The sequence below is a fragment of the Lithobates pipiens genome, unplaced genomic scaffold (genome assembly GCF_037356315.1).
Source record: "Lithobates pipiens isolate NorthernLeopardFrog02 unplaced genomic scaffold, aLitPip1_a1.2 Scaffold_18, whole genome shotgun sequence".
NCBI classification, from domain to species: domain Eukaryota; kingdom Metazoa; phylum Chordata; class Amphibia; order Anura; family Ranidae; genus Lithobates; species Lithobates pipiens.
The window spans coordinates 222704796-222722318 of NW_027507758.1; the positions used below are offsets into that span (position 1 = coordinate 222704796).

General features: G+C 47.0%; 1 protein-coding gene across 2 annotated transcripts in view; it reads left to right on the top strand.

The window, feature by feature from the left end:
* Window positions 1-17523, top strand: part of LYST (lysosomal trafficking regulator) — a 568355-nt gene that overhangs the window by 523995 nt on the left and 26837 nt on the right. The window lies entirely within an intron of this gene.

A 17523-nucleotide genomic window follows, 5' to 3' on the forward strand; every position in this document is an offset into this window, starting at 1 on the left:
CAGAAGATTTTTTTTTGTCCTGCCTCTAAACGCTGAGCTCAAAATATGCCTATAATTGTCCTAATGTGTATGGGCACATAGGATAGCATTGAGTTGCTTCTACAGGCAAAACACGAAACTCCTGTAGAAGCAGCGTTTTTTTTTAACCAGTGTGCATGGAGTCTTTTATTTTTTATTTTTTTTACAGTCTACCACCATCTCACAGGTAACCTGTATTGTTGTGGCAAGATGATTGTGCAAATGTGAAATTTAAGTTGTGTAGAAGCAATGGCCATGGATGACTTGGCTGTAAAGCCAGCAAAGCTACTCAACCTGGCAGATTCAAGTTTGTGCAAATCTGCATCACATATCACTTATTTCTGCAATCTGTGTCACTACAGACTTCTTCACAGCATGTCACTTACTGCTGACCACTGAATTTTGCTTCACTTACTACTAAACTCTGCGTCACTACTGATCCCTGAACTTTTTTGTCACCTACTGACCCTTGTATTTGTATCACTTGCTACTGAACTCGACTTGGTGTTGGGTCCCTCCCCCCATTGTACCTACACGCAAAGTTCTGCATAGGTTTGGAGCGTAAGAGTCAAACATAATAATGTGATTTAATATGTTATATTAGAAGACAACTGTATGTACTGCATTTTGACTAGTGGCAATAGATTACCGTATTTATCGGCGTATAACGCACTTTTTTTCAACTTAAAATCAGGTCCCAATCACTATGTGCCTCTCGGCCGTTCTCGGCGGCTTTCAGCTGCTCTCGCAGTCTCGCGTGAGCTGCCGAGAGCTACCAAGCACCGCCGAGATACACAGGACATCTGGCTCTGTATCTCGGCGATGCCATTTTTAAACAGCAAGGCTGCAAATGACACTGACAGGGCTGCATGGCAACGCTGCAAATGACGATGACAAGGCTGCAAATGATACTGACAAGGTTGCAGATGGTCACTGACAAGGGTGCAATAGTTACATAGGTTGAATAAAGACACCAGTCCATCCAGTTCAACCTGAGTGTCTACAGTTGTCCCTATCCCTGTACATTGCACACTCACATCGGTCCCTACCCTCAAGGAGCCCACAATCCAAGGTCCCCATTCATACACTAGGGCCAATTTTGGACAGAAGCCAATTAGCCTACCTGCATGTCTTTGGAGTGTGGGAAGAAACTAAAGTACCCGGAGGAAACCCACGCCGGCACAGGGAGAACATGCAAACTCCAGGCAGGTAGTGTCGTGGTTGGGATTTCTAACCAGCGACCCTTTTTACTGCTGGGCGAGAGTGCTAACCACTACACCACTGTGCCGCCCCACTGTGCAATGATGGGCAAGGCTGCCGATGGACACTGATAAGGCTGCATTGATGGGCATTTAAATGTAAGTTTTTTTTTTCCTTAAACTTCCCTCCTAAATTTGGGGTGCGTGTTATATGCCTATAAATACAGTAATTCATCTTTTTGGTGGCTGCTTGTGTACAGATGTCTATTTAAAACAAAACAAATTAAACTTAATACCTCATGTCTGAAACTTCACGTGAAGAAAATTAAATGTAAAATTGGATGTAAAAAAAGCTCAGGATCTAATTTAAATAGTGAAGTGGGCCACATAATATACAGTAGGGTTCCTTTTAAAGAGAACATCTCAGTGCCTTTAAGTGTAGGTAAAAATAAGCAATTGCTGCTGAGATATTAATTCATTATATCGAGCTGTTAAAGAATCATAACATGCCGGAGGATGAAGTTCAGACATTCCTAAAGTAGTTCTAATTTAAAACATTAAGGCAAAAAAAAAACCTTTGGTGTCCAGAATTCGCCCCCCCCCATACTTGATCCAGCACTTTGCAGGGGAGCAGCGGCTCTCGCCAATCTCTCCCTCCTCGCCGGGCAGATTGATAGCACTGAAGTTTCTTTACTAAAGCTGGAGAGTGCAAAATCAGGTTCACGTCTGCATAGAAACCAGCTTACAGGTTTTATTGCCAAAGTTTATTTGAACAAGCTGATTGGCTAGCATGCAGTGCACCAGTTTTAGTAAATCTACCCCATTGGATCCTGGTGCTGTCAATCAAATCCTGTGTCCTGGGGGCAGGACAATGAAGTGAACCCAGCACAAGTACCCCTCCTTACCAAGTGGCTTGCTAGAGGGGTACTTGGAAGGGGAAGGGGAAGTGGAGGATCGGGGCTGCTCTTTGCAAAATTATTGTACAGGAGCAGGTAAGTATAACATCTTTATTATTATAGAAAAAAAGGTCCCAGATATATATTTTTTTTAAGCAAATTATCTTCTATAAATCATACCAGTTTTATTTGTTAAAAGCAAACCTGTCAGGATACAAAGCTTCTCTTGGTAATGTGGTTTTGAAGGTGAAAAGTCTGGGGCTTTGTTCCAATCTCTCACTCAGAACAGGTAACATACAAATTAGGTGTCAAGACAACTTGCATAGATATGCTGTTCCAAATAGAAGTAGATGGTGGCAGTTGCCATTTTGTATGTGATAATTTTAAATAAAAAATGGCCATACCTAGTGCTAGTGCCCTAGGCCGTATAGCTTAAAGTTTAAAGCGGGGTTCCACCCTAAAGTGGAACTTCCGCTGATCGGAACCCTCCCCCCCTCCGGTGTCACAATTGGCACCTTTCAGGGGGGAGGGGGGTGGAGATACCTGTCAAAGACAGGTATTTACACCCACTTCCGGGCATAGACTCCCGTGGGAGTCTATGCCTCTTCCTGTCCTGCCGCGCTGTCTGCTGGGACACACACGGGTCCCAGAGACAGCGCGAACAATTCCTATTGCGATACGCGACTCGCGCATGCGCAGTAGGGAACCGGGAAGTGAAGCTGATTCGCTTCACTTCCCGATTCCCTCACCTAGAATGGTGGCGGCAGCAGCCGAGGGCCGAGCGATGGATTCGGCCTCGGCTGCCGGCATCGCTGGACCCCGGGACAGGTGAGTGTCCATTTATTAAAAGTCAGCAGCTGTAGTATTTATAGCTGCTGGCTTTTAATATTTTTTTCCCCAGTACAGTCCCGCTTTAACTTTAGTCAGAAAATTAAGGCCTGCTAGATCACTGTTATGACAATGGTAAAACGTTAAAGTGTCCATCCTGTTTAAAATCCAGTAATGCACTGTTTTACCCTGCTTTGCACATGCTCAGTTGCTCTCTATTTTTAGGTACTGCCGAGGTTGTAGAGGTTTTACAGTTGGGTTGACAAGCAAATGTGACAGTTGGTGATCCTGGAATTCCAGGAATGTATATGTTTTTTTCTCTTTCGTTCATTGACTGACACAGTTCCTTTAATTATTGACCTTGGGGTTATCACGCCACCTTCAGGAGAGGACTAGGCAGAACATGTAACACATGTAAAAACAGCAAGACTGCACAGCCCTGCCCAGGGGGCAGTCCCTCTGGCTATAACCCCTCACTCTGCTTCCTGCAGCTCAGTTTTTTCTACCTAGTGTAGAAGGAGGACCTAGCTCCCTGAGGGGACCATTGGTCCTGGGAATTTTTTCTACAATTTTGATCCTGTGATCTACAATCAACAGCTGGGCTGGGTGACAGGCTGGTTAATATAGATCCTTGTAGTCCCCCCAGCCTGGCCATCAAGCGTGAGCAGTCCCTAGCTATGCGCTGGGTCAGTCATGACATGCCCCTTCTGCTCCAGGGCCGGCCGGTGAGCTATATGCTCCGGGGCACACACATGACTGGGCTACTTCTGTCCATGTCAGTATGCCGTGGCCAGCAGCCACCCCGTACTGCTCGGGTGATGGGTCTGTGGTGGAATGTGTCCAGCAATCCTGACAGGAGGGGTAAGTACGGCTCTCCCTGTCTCGGCAGGATAGAGTAGCTGGGCACTCCCTGGGAGGTCGACTAGGGGGTCTCTCACTCTCCCTTTCCTCTCTCCCTATCCCTCATTCCCTCCTCCTCCTGGGGCTACTGTGTGACTGGGCATGAGGTGTGGTGTATGTACCTGGCCGGGGGTCCTCCGGATTTGGCTGGAGGCTGAGCTGGCTGTTAGGGTCCATTTTTATTTTCTTACATCAGGGGACACAGAGCCGTAGTACTTACTACATTGGTTATATTGGCGTATCAGGTGCTGGACACTGGCACGACCCTTAAGGCGTGAACTTCCTCCATATAACCCCTCCCATTACTGCGAGTCCTCTGTTTTTTCGCCAGTGTCTAAGGTGTTGGGCACGTGTAAGAATGTGTGTACTGAGCTCCACAGGCAGTAATCCTTTGATGATAGCCAGTAATCCTTTGATGATAGCCATCCATCCTGACCGGATCCGTTCTGATGTCACCGTAATGGACTAAATGAACAGTACTCTTGCCTCGTCATCTGAAGGCACGTGGTTTTGCTTGTGAATGCTTTTAAAGCTGGGCCCTGGGATCCCAGTACTTTTTGGTAGTAAGACCAATAAAAGTTTACTGGCAGGGTCTTTCAAGGTCTTGGAGCCTACCGTGAAGGGCGAAGATTGGGTTTTTTATCTCTGTTAAACCCTGCTGCGAGCAAAGGTAGGGGAGATTTTCTCTCCTTCCATGTATTGTGTTGTCATGTCATGTCTATGTGTCACCACTGGAGGCTGTATTGAACACTCACCATTCTGACTCTGGAAACAGCAGAAGCTACACTCTCCTCTCCGTTCAAGCCAGCCCAGACCCTCAGGTATGAAGGGGGGTTCTGGTCACTTCCTGGGCCCCCAGATTGGCGTTTTTCGATCCCTTGAATGCTATTCTTGGGGAAAAAAAAGTTTTTTGGGCAAGTCTATCACGTGGAGGATTTACCACCCCCCCCCCCCCCCCCCACCATGATGCCAGCGCTCATACACTTCCCTGTTGAAAGAGGAAGGGGGCATGGCTAAACAGCATCAGACGCCGGCCACATGTGGAGGAAGTAATTTCAGTTACACAGGAAGAGCTGCAGTCTGGTGGTGAAGGGACAGAGCAGAGTGGTTGCTGGTCAGGTTTGGTCACACAGGCATCCCCCCTTTTGTTGACAACATTGTACTGTATAGCTAGGAATAATAGCAGCTTTTGTACTGTACTATAGCCTAGCAAGTGTAACATTCTTTTGCTGGTAGTGCCTGCTTTGTACTGTAAGCTATGAGTGGGAAGGGGTCCAGGAACTCCTCTAAGGGTTCTAAGGGGTCACAACAAACTAAGACCCTGTCCAAAAGAATGTCTTCCTCCTCTGAGTGTGTTGCGGCCGGTCAGATTGAGCCATCAGGTGAAGCTGTTATTGCAGTCGCTCAGGACGCTTCAGCCCCTGAGTATGTTACACGTGAAGTGGTGTCCTCTACCATCGCTAGTTTAGAGAAAAAGCTGGATGCGATTTTATTCTTAAGAGCGGGGTTAAACGCAGTAGATCCCCATCAAGTGCTCAAGATCCTCCCCTGGAGGTACAGGATGCCGGTGATCAGGAAGATACTGGCTTTACCTCTTCTGAGGATCCTAACACGGAAGTAGTATCACCGCAGGGGAGTTTGCTTGTGCACGCTCTCACTAAGTTGGTTAGTTCAAGTATTTTGCTACCTGCAGCGCAGGCTTCTGAAGATCCCATCTCTAAGTTAGGATCATTAAAACCTCCTCCGGCTGGGGATGCCTTTCCTATCCTTTTATCCTCCTAAGAGATTTGCCAAACTGTATCCTATGGAAGAGGATTTCTATAAGAAATGGGGGATTCCAGCTGTTGATGCTGCAATTACCTCTATAAATAAGAACCTCATATGCCCGGTTGATAATGCACTCATGTTAAAGGACTCAGCGGATAAGAAGCTGGAGCACCTTTCTAAGAACCAGATGGCTTTAGCAAGTTCAGCAGTGCAGCCGGTTCTGGCCACAAGGGGTGTATCCCAGGCCATTAAGGAACAATTTGAGGAGATGCTTACATTTTTACCTGTTGAACAGTTCAGCAGTACGCTAATTTAGCAGACAGTAGATGCTATGAGAGATGCGTCCATTCAGATTTCACATCTGATTTTGGGACTAGTGCATTCTCGCAGAGTTCTTTGGCTTAAGAGTTGGTCAGCCGAAGCACCGTGTAAGACGCTCCTAGCCAGTTTCCCTTTTCATGGTGAACGGCTATTCGGAGAAGATTTGGCTAAATACTTACAAAAGATTTCCAATGGCAAAAGTTCTCTGTTGCCTGTAAAGAAGAAATTTCGACATTTCTCATTTAAGCGGGCCTCTTCTCCTGTATCAGGGACATCCGCCTCTAGGCAGTCTCGACAGCCTCAGCCGTCAGGTTCAAGGGGGAAACCCGAGGGACAGCACCAAGGTCAGAAAAGATCTTGGAGAACGAAGCCCACCAAGCAGAGTACTAGAGCCTCCTTAGGGCCCCCACTCGCTCGGATGGGGGGAAGACTACTGCAATTTTCAAAGATCTGGCAGGAGCAAAGTCAGGACAAATGGATGGCTTCTGCGGTGTCTCTAGGTTACAAACTGTAGTTCCGAGTTTTGCCGTCTACCCGGTTCCCAAGGACCCAGAAAAGAAGGCGGCTCTCCTTCTAGCACTGGACCATCTGCTAGCCAAGGCAGTCATATCAGAGGTTCCCTTAGAGGAACAGGGCACAGGTTTTTAGTCAAACCTCTTCACGGTCCCGAAACCAAACAGGGAAGTAAGCCCTATTTTAGATCTCAGAGATTTAAATCAGCACTTGAGCATCTGATCCTTATGCATGGAGTCAATTCGGTCGGTAGTAGCCATCCTCCAAGGAGAATTTTTTTGCTTCAACCGATATCCAGGATGCCTATCTTCATGTGCCAATATTTCCCGCTCACCAGAGGTTTATACAGTTCGAAGTAGAAAGCCGTCACTTTCAGTTTGTGACCCTGCCATTCGGTCTAGCCACAGCTCCTCAGGTATTCTCAAAGATTCTGGCTCCTGCTTTAGAGAGATTAAGGGCTCAGGGCATAATGGTCCTAGCCTATTTGGACAATCTACTCTTAGTAGATCATTCGGTTTCCGGGTTAGTCCAGGGTCTGGTGACAACGGTAAACTACCTGGAATCTCTAGGCTGGGAAAAATCCTCCTTGAGGCCATCAAGGAGAGTACAGTACCTGGGACTAATCATAGATACCAGGCAGGGAAAGGTATTTCTACCTCCAAAGAGAATCAGCTCCATTGTAGAACTAATTCATCTCATCAAGGCAAAGAAAAAGCCTTCCATTCGGTTGTTCATGAGATTGTTGGGGAAGATGGTGGCCTCCTTCGAGGCCCTCCCTTATGCACAGTTTCATTCAAGATTGCTACAAAGCGCAATCCTGTCAGCCTGGAACAAGTGGGTTCAGGCCTTGGATTTTCCAATTCAGCTTGCTCCCGAAGTACGTCAGAGCCTGAACTGGTGGCTGATATCCAGCAACCTTCAAAAGGGAAGGACATTTCTACCTTCCTCCTGGAAGGTAGTAACCACGGATGCCAGTCTTTTAGGCTGGGGAGCAGTCCTGGAAGAGGACTCTGTCCAGGTTGGAAAGGACCTTGCCTATCACTATTTTGGAAATTCAAGCAATCCGTCTGGCATTAAGAGCCTGGACGGTCAGACTGAAGGGCTGTCCTGTCAGGATTCAGTCCGACAACGCCACGGCTGTGGCTTACATCAATCACCAGGGGGGCACGAGGAGTCGTGCAGCCCAGAGAGAGGTGAACCATGTTTTGTCTTGGGCAGAACACAACGTTCCTTCCTATTGGCAGTGTTCATTCCCGAGATAGAGAATTGGCAGGTTGACTACTTGAGCCGCCAACAATTATTTCCAGAGTGGTCTCTTCACCCCAACATCTTTCTTGCAATATGTCAGAGGTGGGGTATTCCGGACGTGGACCTGTTCGCATCCAGATTCAACAGCAAAGTCAACAACTTTGCGTCAAGGACAAGGGATCCGCTAGCTTGCGGAACAGACGCAGTAGTCTTCCCATGGGATCAGTTTTCTCTGATCTTTGCATTTCCTCCAGCTCTGCTACTTCGTCTTCTTTGCAGGATCAGGCAGGAACAAGAGGAGGTAATTTTCGTGGCCCAGAAGGCCTTGGTTCGCCGAGATCATAAGGATGGCAGTAGGAGTTCCCTGGACTCTGCCATTACGATCAGACCTTCTTTCGCAGTGTCCCGTATTCCATCCTACATTACAGACGCTAAATTTGACGGTCTGGCTATTGAGACCTACATCCTAAGGGATCGTGGGTTATCTCATTCAGTCATATCTACCTTGATTAATGCCAGGAAGCCAGCTTCCAGGATCATTTCCTATAGAGTCTGGAGAGCATATGTTGCCTGGTGCAGATCCAAGGGTTGGCACCCCAGGAAATATGTTATAGATAGAATCCTTGATTTTCTACAGATGGGATTAGAGATGAATCTGGCCTTGAACACCATCAAGGGTCACATCTCGGCCTTGTCCGTATTCTTTCAGTGGCCTTTAGCTTCTCACTCTTTAGTGCGTAGCTTTGTGCAGGGGGTGACACGGATCAGTCCTCCAATCAGGACACCCCTAAATCCTTGAGATTTGAATTTGATCCTGTCAGCTTTATAAAAGCAGCCTTTTGAACCCTTACGGGAAATTCACTTGGTTCTGTTGACCAGAAAGATAGTCTTTCTGGCTGCCATTTCTTCTGCTAGAAGAGTTTCTGAACTAGCGGCTCTATCGTGTAAGGAGCCATATCTGATTATGCATAAGGATAAGGTTGTTTTACGCCCTCATCCTGAATTCCTGCCAAAGGTAGTGACAGGGTTTCACTTAAACCAGGATATTGTTGTTCCTTCTTTCTTCCCAGAGCCTCAATCTAGGGAAGAGAGGTTGCTACATTCCCTTGATGTAGTAAGGGTGGTCAGAGTGTATTTAAAAGCGACCACTCAAGTTCTTAAGACCGATATTTTGTTTATTCTGCCGGATGGTCCAAGGAGAGGACAGGCAGCATCTAGATCCACTATTGCTAAGTGGATTTCGTCAAGTCATTGTGCATGCTTATGGTTTAAAGAGGAAGATTCCTCCTTTTCATATTAAGACACACTCTACCAGGGCGATTAGTACCTCCTGGGCGGTGCATCATCAGGCCTCTGCAGCTCAGATCTGTAAAGCCGCGACATGGTCTTCAGTTCATACATTTGCCAGATTTTATCAAATCGATGTTAAGGGTCAGGAGGATTTTGCCGTTGGGCGCAGCATACTGCAGGCTGCAGTATAAGTCCTCTGACTTCCTTTTTGTTGTGTCTCCCACCCTTCAGTTGCCATTGCTATGGAACATCCCACGTAGTAAGTACTACGGTGCTGTGTCCCCTGATGTATGAAAAGAAAATAGGACTTTTAAAACGGCTTACCTGTAAAATCCTTTTCTTTGCTGTACATCAGGGGACACTGAGGTCCCTCCCTTCTCCTTATACACTTTGATTGCTTGGCTACAAAACTGAGGACTCCCAGTAGTGGGAGGGGTTATATGGGGGAAGTTCACGCCTTAAGAGGCGTGCCAGTGTCCAGCACCTGATACACCGATATAACCCACGTAGTAAGTACTACAGTTCTGTGTCCTCTGATATACATCAAAGAAAAGGATTTTACAGGTAAGCTGTTTTAAAAATCTTATTTTTCTTTCCTGCCCTTTTTTCTTCACTGTGAGGTGCTTGAGCTGTTTTACATGAGGAGAGGCCACGGCCATTTTCCTGTAGTCTTATGCAGTGTATGTGCTGTCAGTTTTTTTTAGAAACTTTGCCGCCCATTTTCTTGGTGATTTTTACTAGGACGGCCTAGCGGACATTTTCTTGTAGACTCAGTGCATTTTTACCTCTAGCGCTGGGTCTGTGTACCTCAAAACCGCACGGTTTTCACTCTGGGCATTTTGTGACTGACACAGGGCGGAGCGGTCAGTGGCAGCACTCTGTCAGGGTGGTGAGTCCTGCGGAGGGGCCCCTCAGTCTGCGAGCAGGTAGGAGGGTGGGATTTTGTGTACCTTGCCTTAAGTCCCTAAGTTGTGGCAGGCGAGTGAGGGTCAGCATGGCATCAGAAGCTGGCACTTCTTCCCCAGACATCCCTGCTGTTGCAACAGGCTCACCCGCTAAAAATGCGGTGCCTATGGGCGCTTCATCAGTAGTCCTGGAGACCTTTGTTGCCAGGGTGGAAGCGGCGTGTGGGCGCAAAGGGGGTAAAAACCGCCCCCTGCCCCCGTCTTCTGTGGAGAGCTCTGATTCAGACTCTGGCCCTGCGAAGGAGAGACTCCTAAAAAAAAAAATGGGAGTCTCCCTCAGTTGTTGACCCCCCGGTATCCAGGTTAAATAAAGTAACCACGATTCCAGTTAAAGGGTCCTGCCTTCAAGGACCCTGCTGACAGGAGGGCCGAGGCAGTGGCCCGGTCCATGTTGGCGGTGGTGGGCAAAGTTGTTGCACCATGAATTGGAGAAGCAACGGTCTCCCCCAGTCTGCATAGAACTGGCAGATCAGTTGCTGCATGGTCTTAAGTATGTCTGTGATGCGGCCCTGGATACTGTCCCCCTGCTCTCTAGAGCATCAGTATCAGCAGTGGTGCTACGGTGCCTAATTTGGCTGAAATGCTGGTCTGCGGACCAGGCATCAAATAAAACACTGGCGGATTTGCCCTTCCAAGGTAAGAGGCTATTTGGAGCTTCGCTGGATAACATTATTAAAAATGTTACTGGTGGGAAGAGCACGTTGCTCCCACAGTCCAGGAAGGGTAAGGAGCCACACCGTAGGCAAGGGCTCTCTTTTTTTTCCCCTCAGAAACTGCTTTTTCGGCCTGGGTCAGCAAATAAGTGCTCCCAGTCCGACAAGGCACATGCTGAAGGACAGAAGAGTCCCTGGTTTTGCAAGTCAAATAAGTCTGTGAACAAAAATGTTACCGCATGAAGGTTTGCCCCCGCCCAACTCTCGGGTGGGGGGTCGTCTTCAGGAGTTTGCAGCTCGGTGGACCTCCCTACTGTCCAACTAATGGGTTTGTGAACTGGTTTAATCTGGATACAAGATAGTTTCTTTCTTGTCCACCAAACAGAATTTTTCCCTCCAACCTACCTCTACTTCTGGCTCATCGAGAAACCCTGTTCGAGGGGCAGTACACGACCTGCTGCTGCGCGGGGTGATAGTACCAGTACCGACGCTGGAAAGGTTTCAGGGATTCTACTTCAATCTGTTTGTAGTCCCCAAAAAGGAAGGGTACGTCCAATCCTGGACTTTAAGGCCCTCAACAGCTTTGTAAAAGTGCAAAGGTTCAGGATGGAATCAATTTGCTCCGTGGTCACTGTACTCCATCAGGGGGACTTCCTGGCATCCCTGGATATCCAGGACGCGTACTTACATGTACCCATATGTCTCAGGCATCAGAGGTTTCTGCGATTTGCAGTCGGGGAAGAGCAATACCAGTTTGTGGCTCCCCTTTTTGGCCTGGCGTCAGCATCCCGAATCTCACCAAAGTGTTAGCTTCAATTCTGGCGCTGTTAAGGCAACGTGGGATCGCAATCGTGGGTTACCTAGACAACCTTCTGAGAGCAGCATCCGCCTCAGAATTAAGGGAGGCTATAGTGATCACCATGCAGACTCTCCGGGAGTTTGGTTGGGTGCTTAACCTAAATAAATCGGTGTTAGTGCCAACTCTACGCCTGGAGTACCTGGGCTTACTGTTGTACTCCTCAAAAGCGAGAGTTTTTCTCCCTTCAGACAAGCTGCAGACTCTTCAAGCTGCGGTGAAATTGTTGGTGAACCGCAGGTGATCATCACTGCGCTTCTGCATGCGAGTTCTGAGCCTCATGGTACCCACTTTTGAAGCGGTACCGTACACTCAATTTCATACTTGAGTCTTGCAGAAGGAGATTTTGTCAAAATGGAACAAATCTCCATTATCCCCAGATTGTCAAATTCGGGTGAGCCAGTTAGCCAGGGATTCCCTTCTCTGGTGGCTGAGGTCTCCGGCCCTTTGGTCCGGGAGATCGTTCCTTCCTCTCAATTGGACGGTGATCACAATGGACGCCAGCCTGACCGGTTGGGGGGGGAATTTTGGGCATACAGTCAGCCCAGGGCCTCTGGTCGCGGGAAAAATCCCAACTTCTGATCAATGTGCTTGAACTTCGGTCGATCAGATGGTTCCTCTCCACTTGGTCCAGGAGGCTACAGGGGCGTCTGGTCAGGATCCAGTTAGACAATGCCATGGCGGTGGTATATGTCCACCATCAAGGAGGAACGAGGAGCTCGGCCGCAACACAGGATGCTGCTCATGTCCTCCAGTGGGCAGAGCGGCACGTGCCAGCCCTGTCGGCCATGTAAATTCCAGGCGTCAAACTGGCAAGCAGACTACCTAAGTCATCAGATGCTGGACTCAAGGGAATGGTCGTTGCATCTGAATGTATTCCTTTGCCTAAGGTGGGGCACACCAGATGTGGACCCTTGGACTATTGGCTCAATCGGAAGGTGCAGATGTTTGTGTCCAGAACAAGAGACCCCTGGCCGGACGCGTCAGACACGTTGGTAGATCCATGGGGACATTATCGGCTGATTTATGCCTTCCTCACTCAAACTTCTAACACGTCTGCAGTGCAGAGTAGAGGCAGAGGGGATTCTGGTGATTCTGATTGCCCCAGATTGGCCTCGGCGTCCTTGGTACGCCGACCTAGTACAACTGGTGGCGGATGTTCCTTGGCAGCTGCCGATGCGAGAAGACCTTCTATCACAAGGTCCGATACTTCATCCTGCTTTACTGTCACTGGTTTTAACGGCATGGCTGTTGAAAACTGGGTACTAAGGAACCGAGGTCTGTCGGACTCTGTAATTTCCACTATGCTGAGGGCACGGAAGTCGCTTTTTCGAAAGATTTAGCATCGTACGTGGAAGGCTTACATCTCCATGTGGGAGGAGATGGGGCAGCGTCCGCGCGCATACTCAGTTTCCAGGATCCTGCTGTTTTTGCAGGGAGGAGTGGATCAGAAACTTGCCTTTAGCACCATCAAGGGACAGATATCAGCCTTGGCTGTCTTTTTCTAACGTCCCTTGGCGACTCACTCATTGGTGAGTACTTTTGTGCAAGGGGTTCGACACATAGTCCCTCCGGTTTTAACACCACTACCTCTGTGGGATCTGAATCTGGTGCTATGGGCGCTTCAGAAACCGCCATTTGAAAACATTAGGGAGATTCCCTTGTTAACTCTCTCAGAAAGTAGTCTTTCTAGTGGCTATTACATCAGCCAGGAGGGTTTCTGAGTTGGCAGCCTTTTCATGCAAGTCTCCCTACCTGGTCATCCACAAGGATAAGGCGTGCTACATCCGCAGCCCTCTTTCCTTCCAAAGGCGGTTTCAGCATTTCATCTAAATGAGGACATTGTGTTACCATCCCTATGTCCTAAGTCGACACATTAGAAAGAAGTTGCCTCACTTTCCCTGGACGTGGTTCGGGCTCTACTGGTGTATCTGTCTGCTACGGCTCCTTTCTGGAAGTCAGACTCTGTCTCTGTGGCTGGTCCGAAAAAAGGTCTGGCAGTCTCATCGTCCACCATTTCTCCATGGATCAGACAGATCGTGGTTCAGGCGTATGCCTTAAAGGGGCGGGTGCCCCTTTTCCTGTCAGGGCACATTCCACCAGGGCAATTGGAACCTCCTGGGCTTTCCGACATGGTCATCCATTCACACTTTCACTAAATTTTACAAAGTTGACGTAAGCGGATCTTCGGATGCTTGCTTTGGCCGCAAGATTTTACAGGCGGCTATGTAAGGTTGCAATTTACATTTTCTTTCGGTTACAAGTTTGTTGTGAACGCATCTTTGATGCATAAGTTGGCGTGCAGGTTTTGATGTTGGCCGTTTAAGATTGCAACTCCTCTGTTGAGGTTTTCCTTTTGTTGTGGGTGAAGTTATGTTTTGCTGTTTCCACCCCTCGTTTTTTGACACTGCTTGGGGATGTCCCTAAGGTCAAGAATTAAAGGAGCCGTGTCCGTCAAAGAGCGAAAGAGAAAATGGGATTTTTGTACTCGCTTTAAAATCCTTTATTCTGAAGTTCATTGATGGACACAGCACCGACCCCTTCTATTTATGTTTGTACTGCTTTTTGACGAACTGAGCTGCAGGAAGCAGGGTGAGGGGTTATAGCCAGGGGGACCGCCCCCTGGGCGGTGCTGTGCAGTCTTGCTGTTTTTACATGAGTTACAAGTTCTGCCTAGTGTTCTCCTAAAGGTACCACCTTCAGGACAGGACTAGGCAGAACATATAACACATGTAAAAACAGCAAGACTGCACAGCAGTTCAAGAATTAAAGGAGCTGTGTCCGTCAATTAACCGAGAGTACAAAATCCCATTTTCATGCATCATGGGACACAGAGTCAGGCTAATAATCATTACCTGCTGGGTTATACTCCATCTCCGGGTGAATGGACACTGGTAGACCAAAGGTCTTTAGACAGGAAGGGATCCCCTATATAACCCCTCCCACACAGGAAGCACTTCAGTTTTTTACCAGTGTCTGCGAGGTTCGATGGCACGGTTTGTTTGAGCTTTCTGAGCTCCAGGTCTCTAGTCTCCCAAACGGTTCTTAAATTAATTAAAGGATTGACTGATCGGATCCATTTGACACAGGCTTTATATGCTTAGATAAATGGTACCCGAGCCTCCCAAAGAACACTCGAGATCCTGCAAGGTTTTGCCTCTAATGTGGTCTCTGGACCCTGCAAACTGGAATCCTGGACATCACAGCCCTAAGACATTCCTGAATGGTGCTGTACAGGTCCAAGGGAGTGGACCCTAAACATGAAAAGGGTACCCAGTCCTTAAAAGTCCTCAAGTGTCAGGAACCCGCCGTGATGGGTGAAGTTTGGGTTCTTAATTTCTAAGCTGCCCTCCGCCTGGATGGGTAAGTGAAACCCCTTTACTTATTACTGTGGGGTGTCCCAATGATTGTAACAAGCTATTATACGTTCAATCGAAGTCCGTGTGCGACGTAACGCGAAGGAAACCGGAAGTGACGTCTACATCCGAGCAAGTCGCTCATTGATCTGTTGCTAGCTGTGTGCCTGTTTTTCGTTCCCTCTTGTGAGTAGTTAAAGTTACTTTTAATAAAATCTTTTATTTTAAAATACTACACTATGGTGGATGCTTTTTACCTGTCGTTTTGAGCATTTCCGCTGGTAACAACTACGAGGAAATCGGCACCGTCAGAAGTCCTCCCTGCAGTCCCCCTGACCCTTCCAAGTACCCCCTTTCAAATTAGCTGTTTTGCTGCACACCTCGCAGCCGTGAGGTAATTACTTAGTGTAACTAGCACTGGCACGGAATACCACTGGAAGAGAGTTGGCTTGGCACATTGCACTTTAATTTTGATTGTGATATTGCATCCAAAATTGCACGATTGGACTCTGTATGGGAAACTCTATTGAGATTCACTGATTTGCTGCTATTGGTTTTTTGTTTGAATTGCTTATTAATTTTTTTCTCCGCATTTTTTCTGCATTTTTTCTGCGTTTAGATCACAGAATTTTTTCTGCGTTTATATCACAAATATATATTTCTTTCTTTATATATTGCATTTTTAACCTGTTATATGCACTGTATGGATTTAAGCACATATTTGCTTGATTTTTGACACCTGAGTGATGCACAGAGACACTTTAAATTAGTTGTTTTATGCAATGCACAGATGCACTTTTAATGCAATTCCAGAAGCACTAAGTACTGTTGTAGTTTACAAGCACTATTGCACTTTTTGCCTTGACACTTATTCATATATTTTTTATTGATTGTGTTAGTTCATTTGGTACTAAGGAAGCGCAACACAAACCCCTCTGTTTCTTTTTTCTGCATTATAGAGAGTCAACTCATAGAGTGTCTGCTGCTCCCATTAGAATAGAATTTTACCTTCTCACCATTTTTTGGCCATATAGCGCGGGAGCCTTTGATATATACATTGTTGGTACATACCTTAAAGTGGAGGGCCACCCTTAAAAAAAAAAAAAAAAAAAAAAAAAAAAAGCATTAATATTCTTCAAAAAAAATAATAATTTTTGCCTGCCCAGAAATCCCTGTTGCTATGCAGTCTTCCTAATCTGCCTTCTTCCTGCTCCTCGGTGATCTTCGGTCTTCTCTCCTCCTCTGCGCTGTCTTCTGGGTAATGGGGTGCGCTGTGTTCTGGGAACTGTGTGTTCCCTAACACAGCGCGTCCCATTCACAAAGCACCGCGTGACTCACGCAGTAGGAAATGGGCAGTGAAGCCGCAAGGCTCCAAAGCCTGTTTCCCTTAGTTGGAATGGCAGCACTGGGACCCGAGAACCAAGGGACATGTCAGCCTCGGCGGCCGACATCGCGGGCACCCTGGAAAGGTAAGTCTCCTTATTAAAAGTCAGCAGCTACTTTTGTTTCATCTGCTGACTTTTAAAAAAAAATAAAAATTTAGGGCTGAAACACTGCTTTAAGTGTGGAGGATGTCCCCCTGAATTCAGACATACCCAAATCCCTTGCTCTGTTATCTCCTCTGACTGGGCAGCTGAAGTCATATGGCCGTGTCATGTTAATGTGATGAGCACGGTACAGATCTTCTCGTACGTTAAGTTTCTTACGATACCTCTTTACAGTCCAGCGATCCGAATCTTGTATATATAACCCAAGGCCCATATTTATCTATCCTCTCTTCCTTAGGGGTAAAGTGGTGGGGTTCCCCAGTTAGACGCCCTCTTTGAAGTGATTTGATTACCCATCCTTTATGGACGATGGACCTTGATTCCCCCAACCCTTTTACAGGTTGTCTTTACTTCAGAGATAGCTACTCTTTGGCCAATAATTGGGTTGACAGGTACCGCCCCTGTCACCGTTGCTGCTTTTTTTTCACTACTTGTCAGAACAGTTTTATTTTTTTTTGGGCTCTGCGTACAGAGAACCCGGCGCTTTACTTTTGGAGCGGTTATTGTTTGCGCCTTTATCACTATAACCGGCCCCTTATCTCCAATTATTGTACATGGCCTATGCGGGCTGCTAGCGTACTACTCCGAATGTTCCCTGTTCTGACTATAGTCCTTCAAAAAAATTAGCCTGGAGATTTTCCAAACTATAATAGTTCAATCTCCCCCGTGGACTTTTCTGAAGTATTCTAAAAGAAATGCTTAATGAAGGGCTATTACTTCTGTTATCTCAATGATTAGCACAAACTTGGATAATCAGAACCCTGATGAGTGCTTGTAGTACAGGAGGCCACCCACTGAGGCACACCTAATTTCAATATGATTTGTAGCAGTTATGCTGGCCATACACAGTGAGAATATCGTTCGGAAAAAACGTTCACAAATTGTAAAATTTGTCAAACGTGCATGCGAGAACGCCAACATTGTATCTTTAGATGCCGCCCAATATTCGACATATTAGCGATCGATAACATCAATAGTACAATTGCCCTCGATCTATTATATAAGCAGTGGAAATGCGGCCAGTAACATAATGGGGTTAAACAAAATGAGCCCTCTATTGTACAAAAAAACAACAATCGCAAACGTAAATATAACTTTAACAGTTCTACAGTAAAAATGAACCCCTTACAGTAGTGACCATCTCCTCCCCCTGCACCACAAAGGGC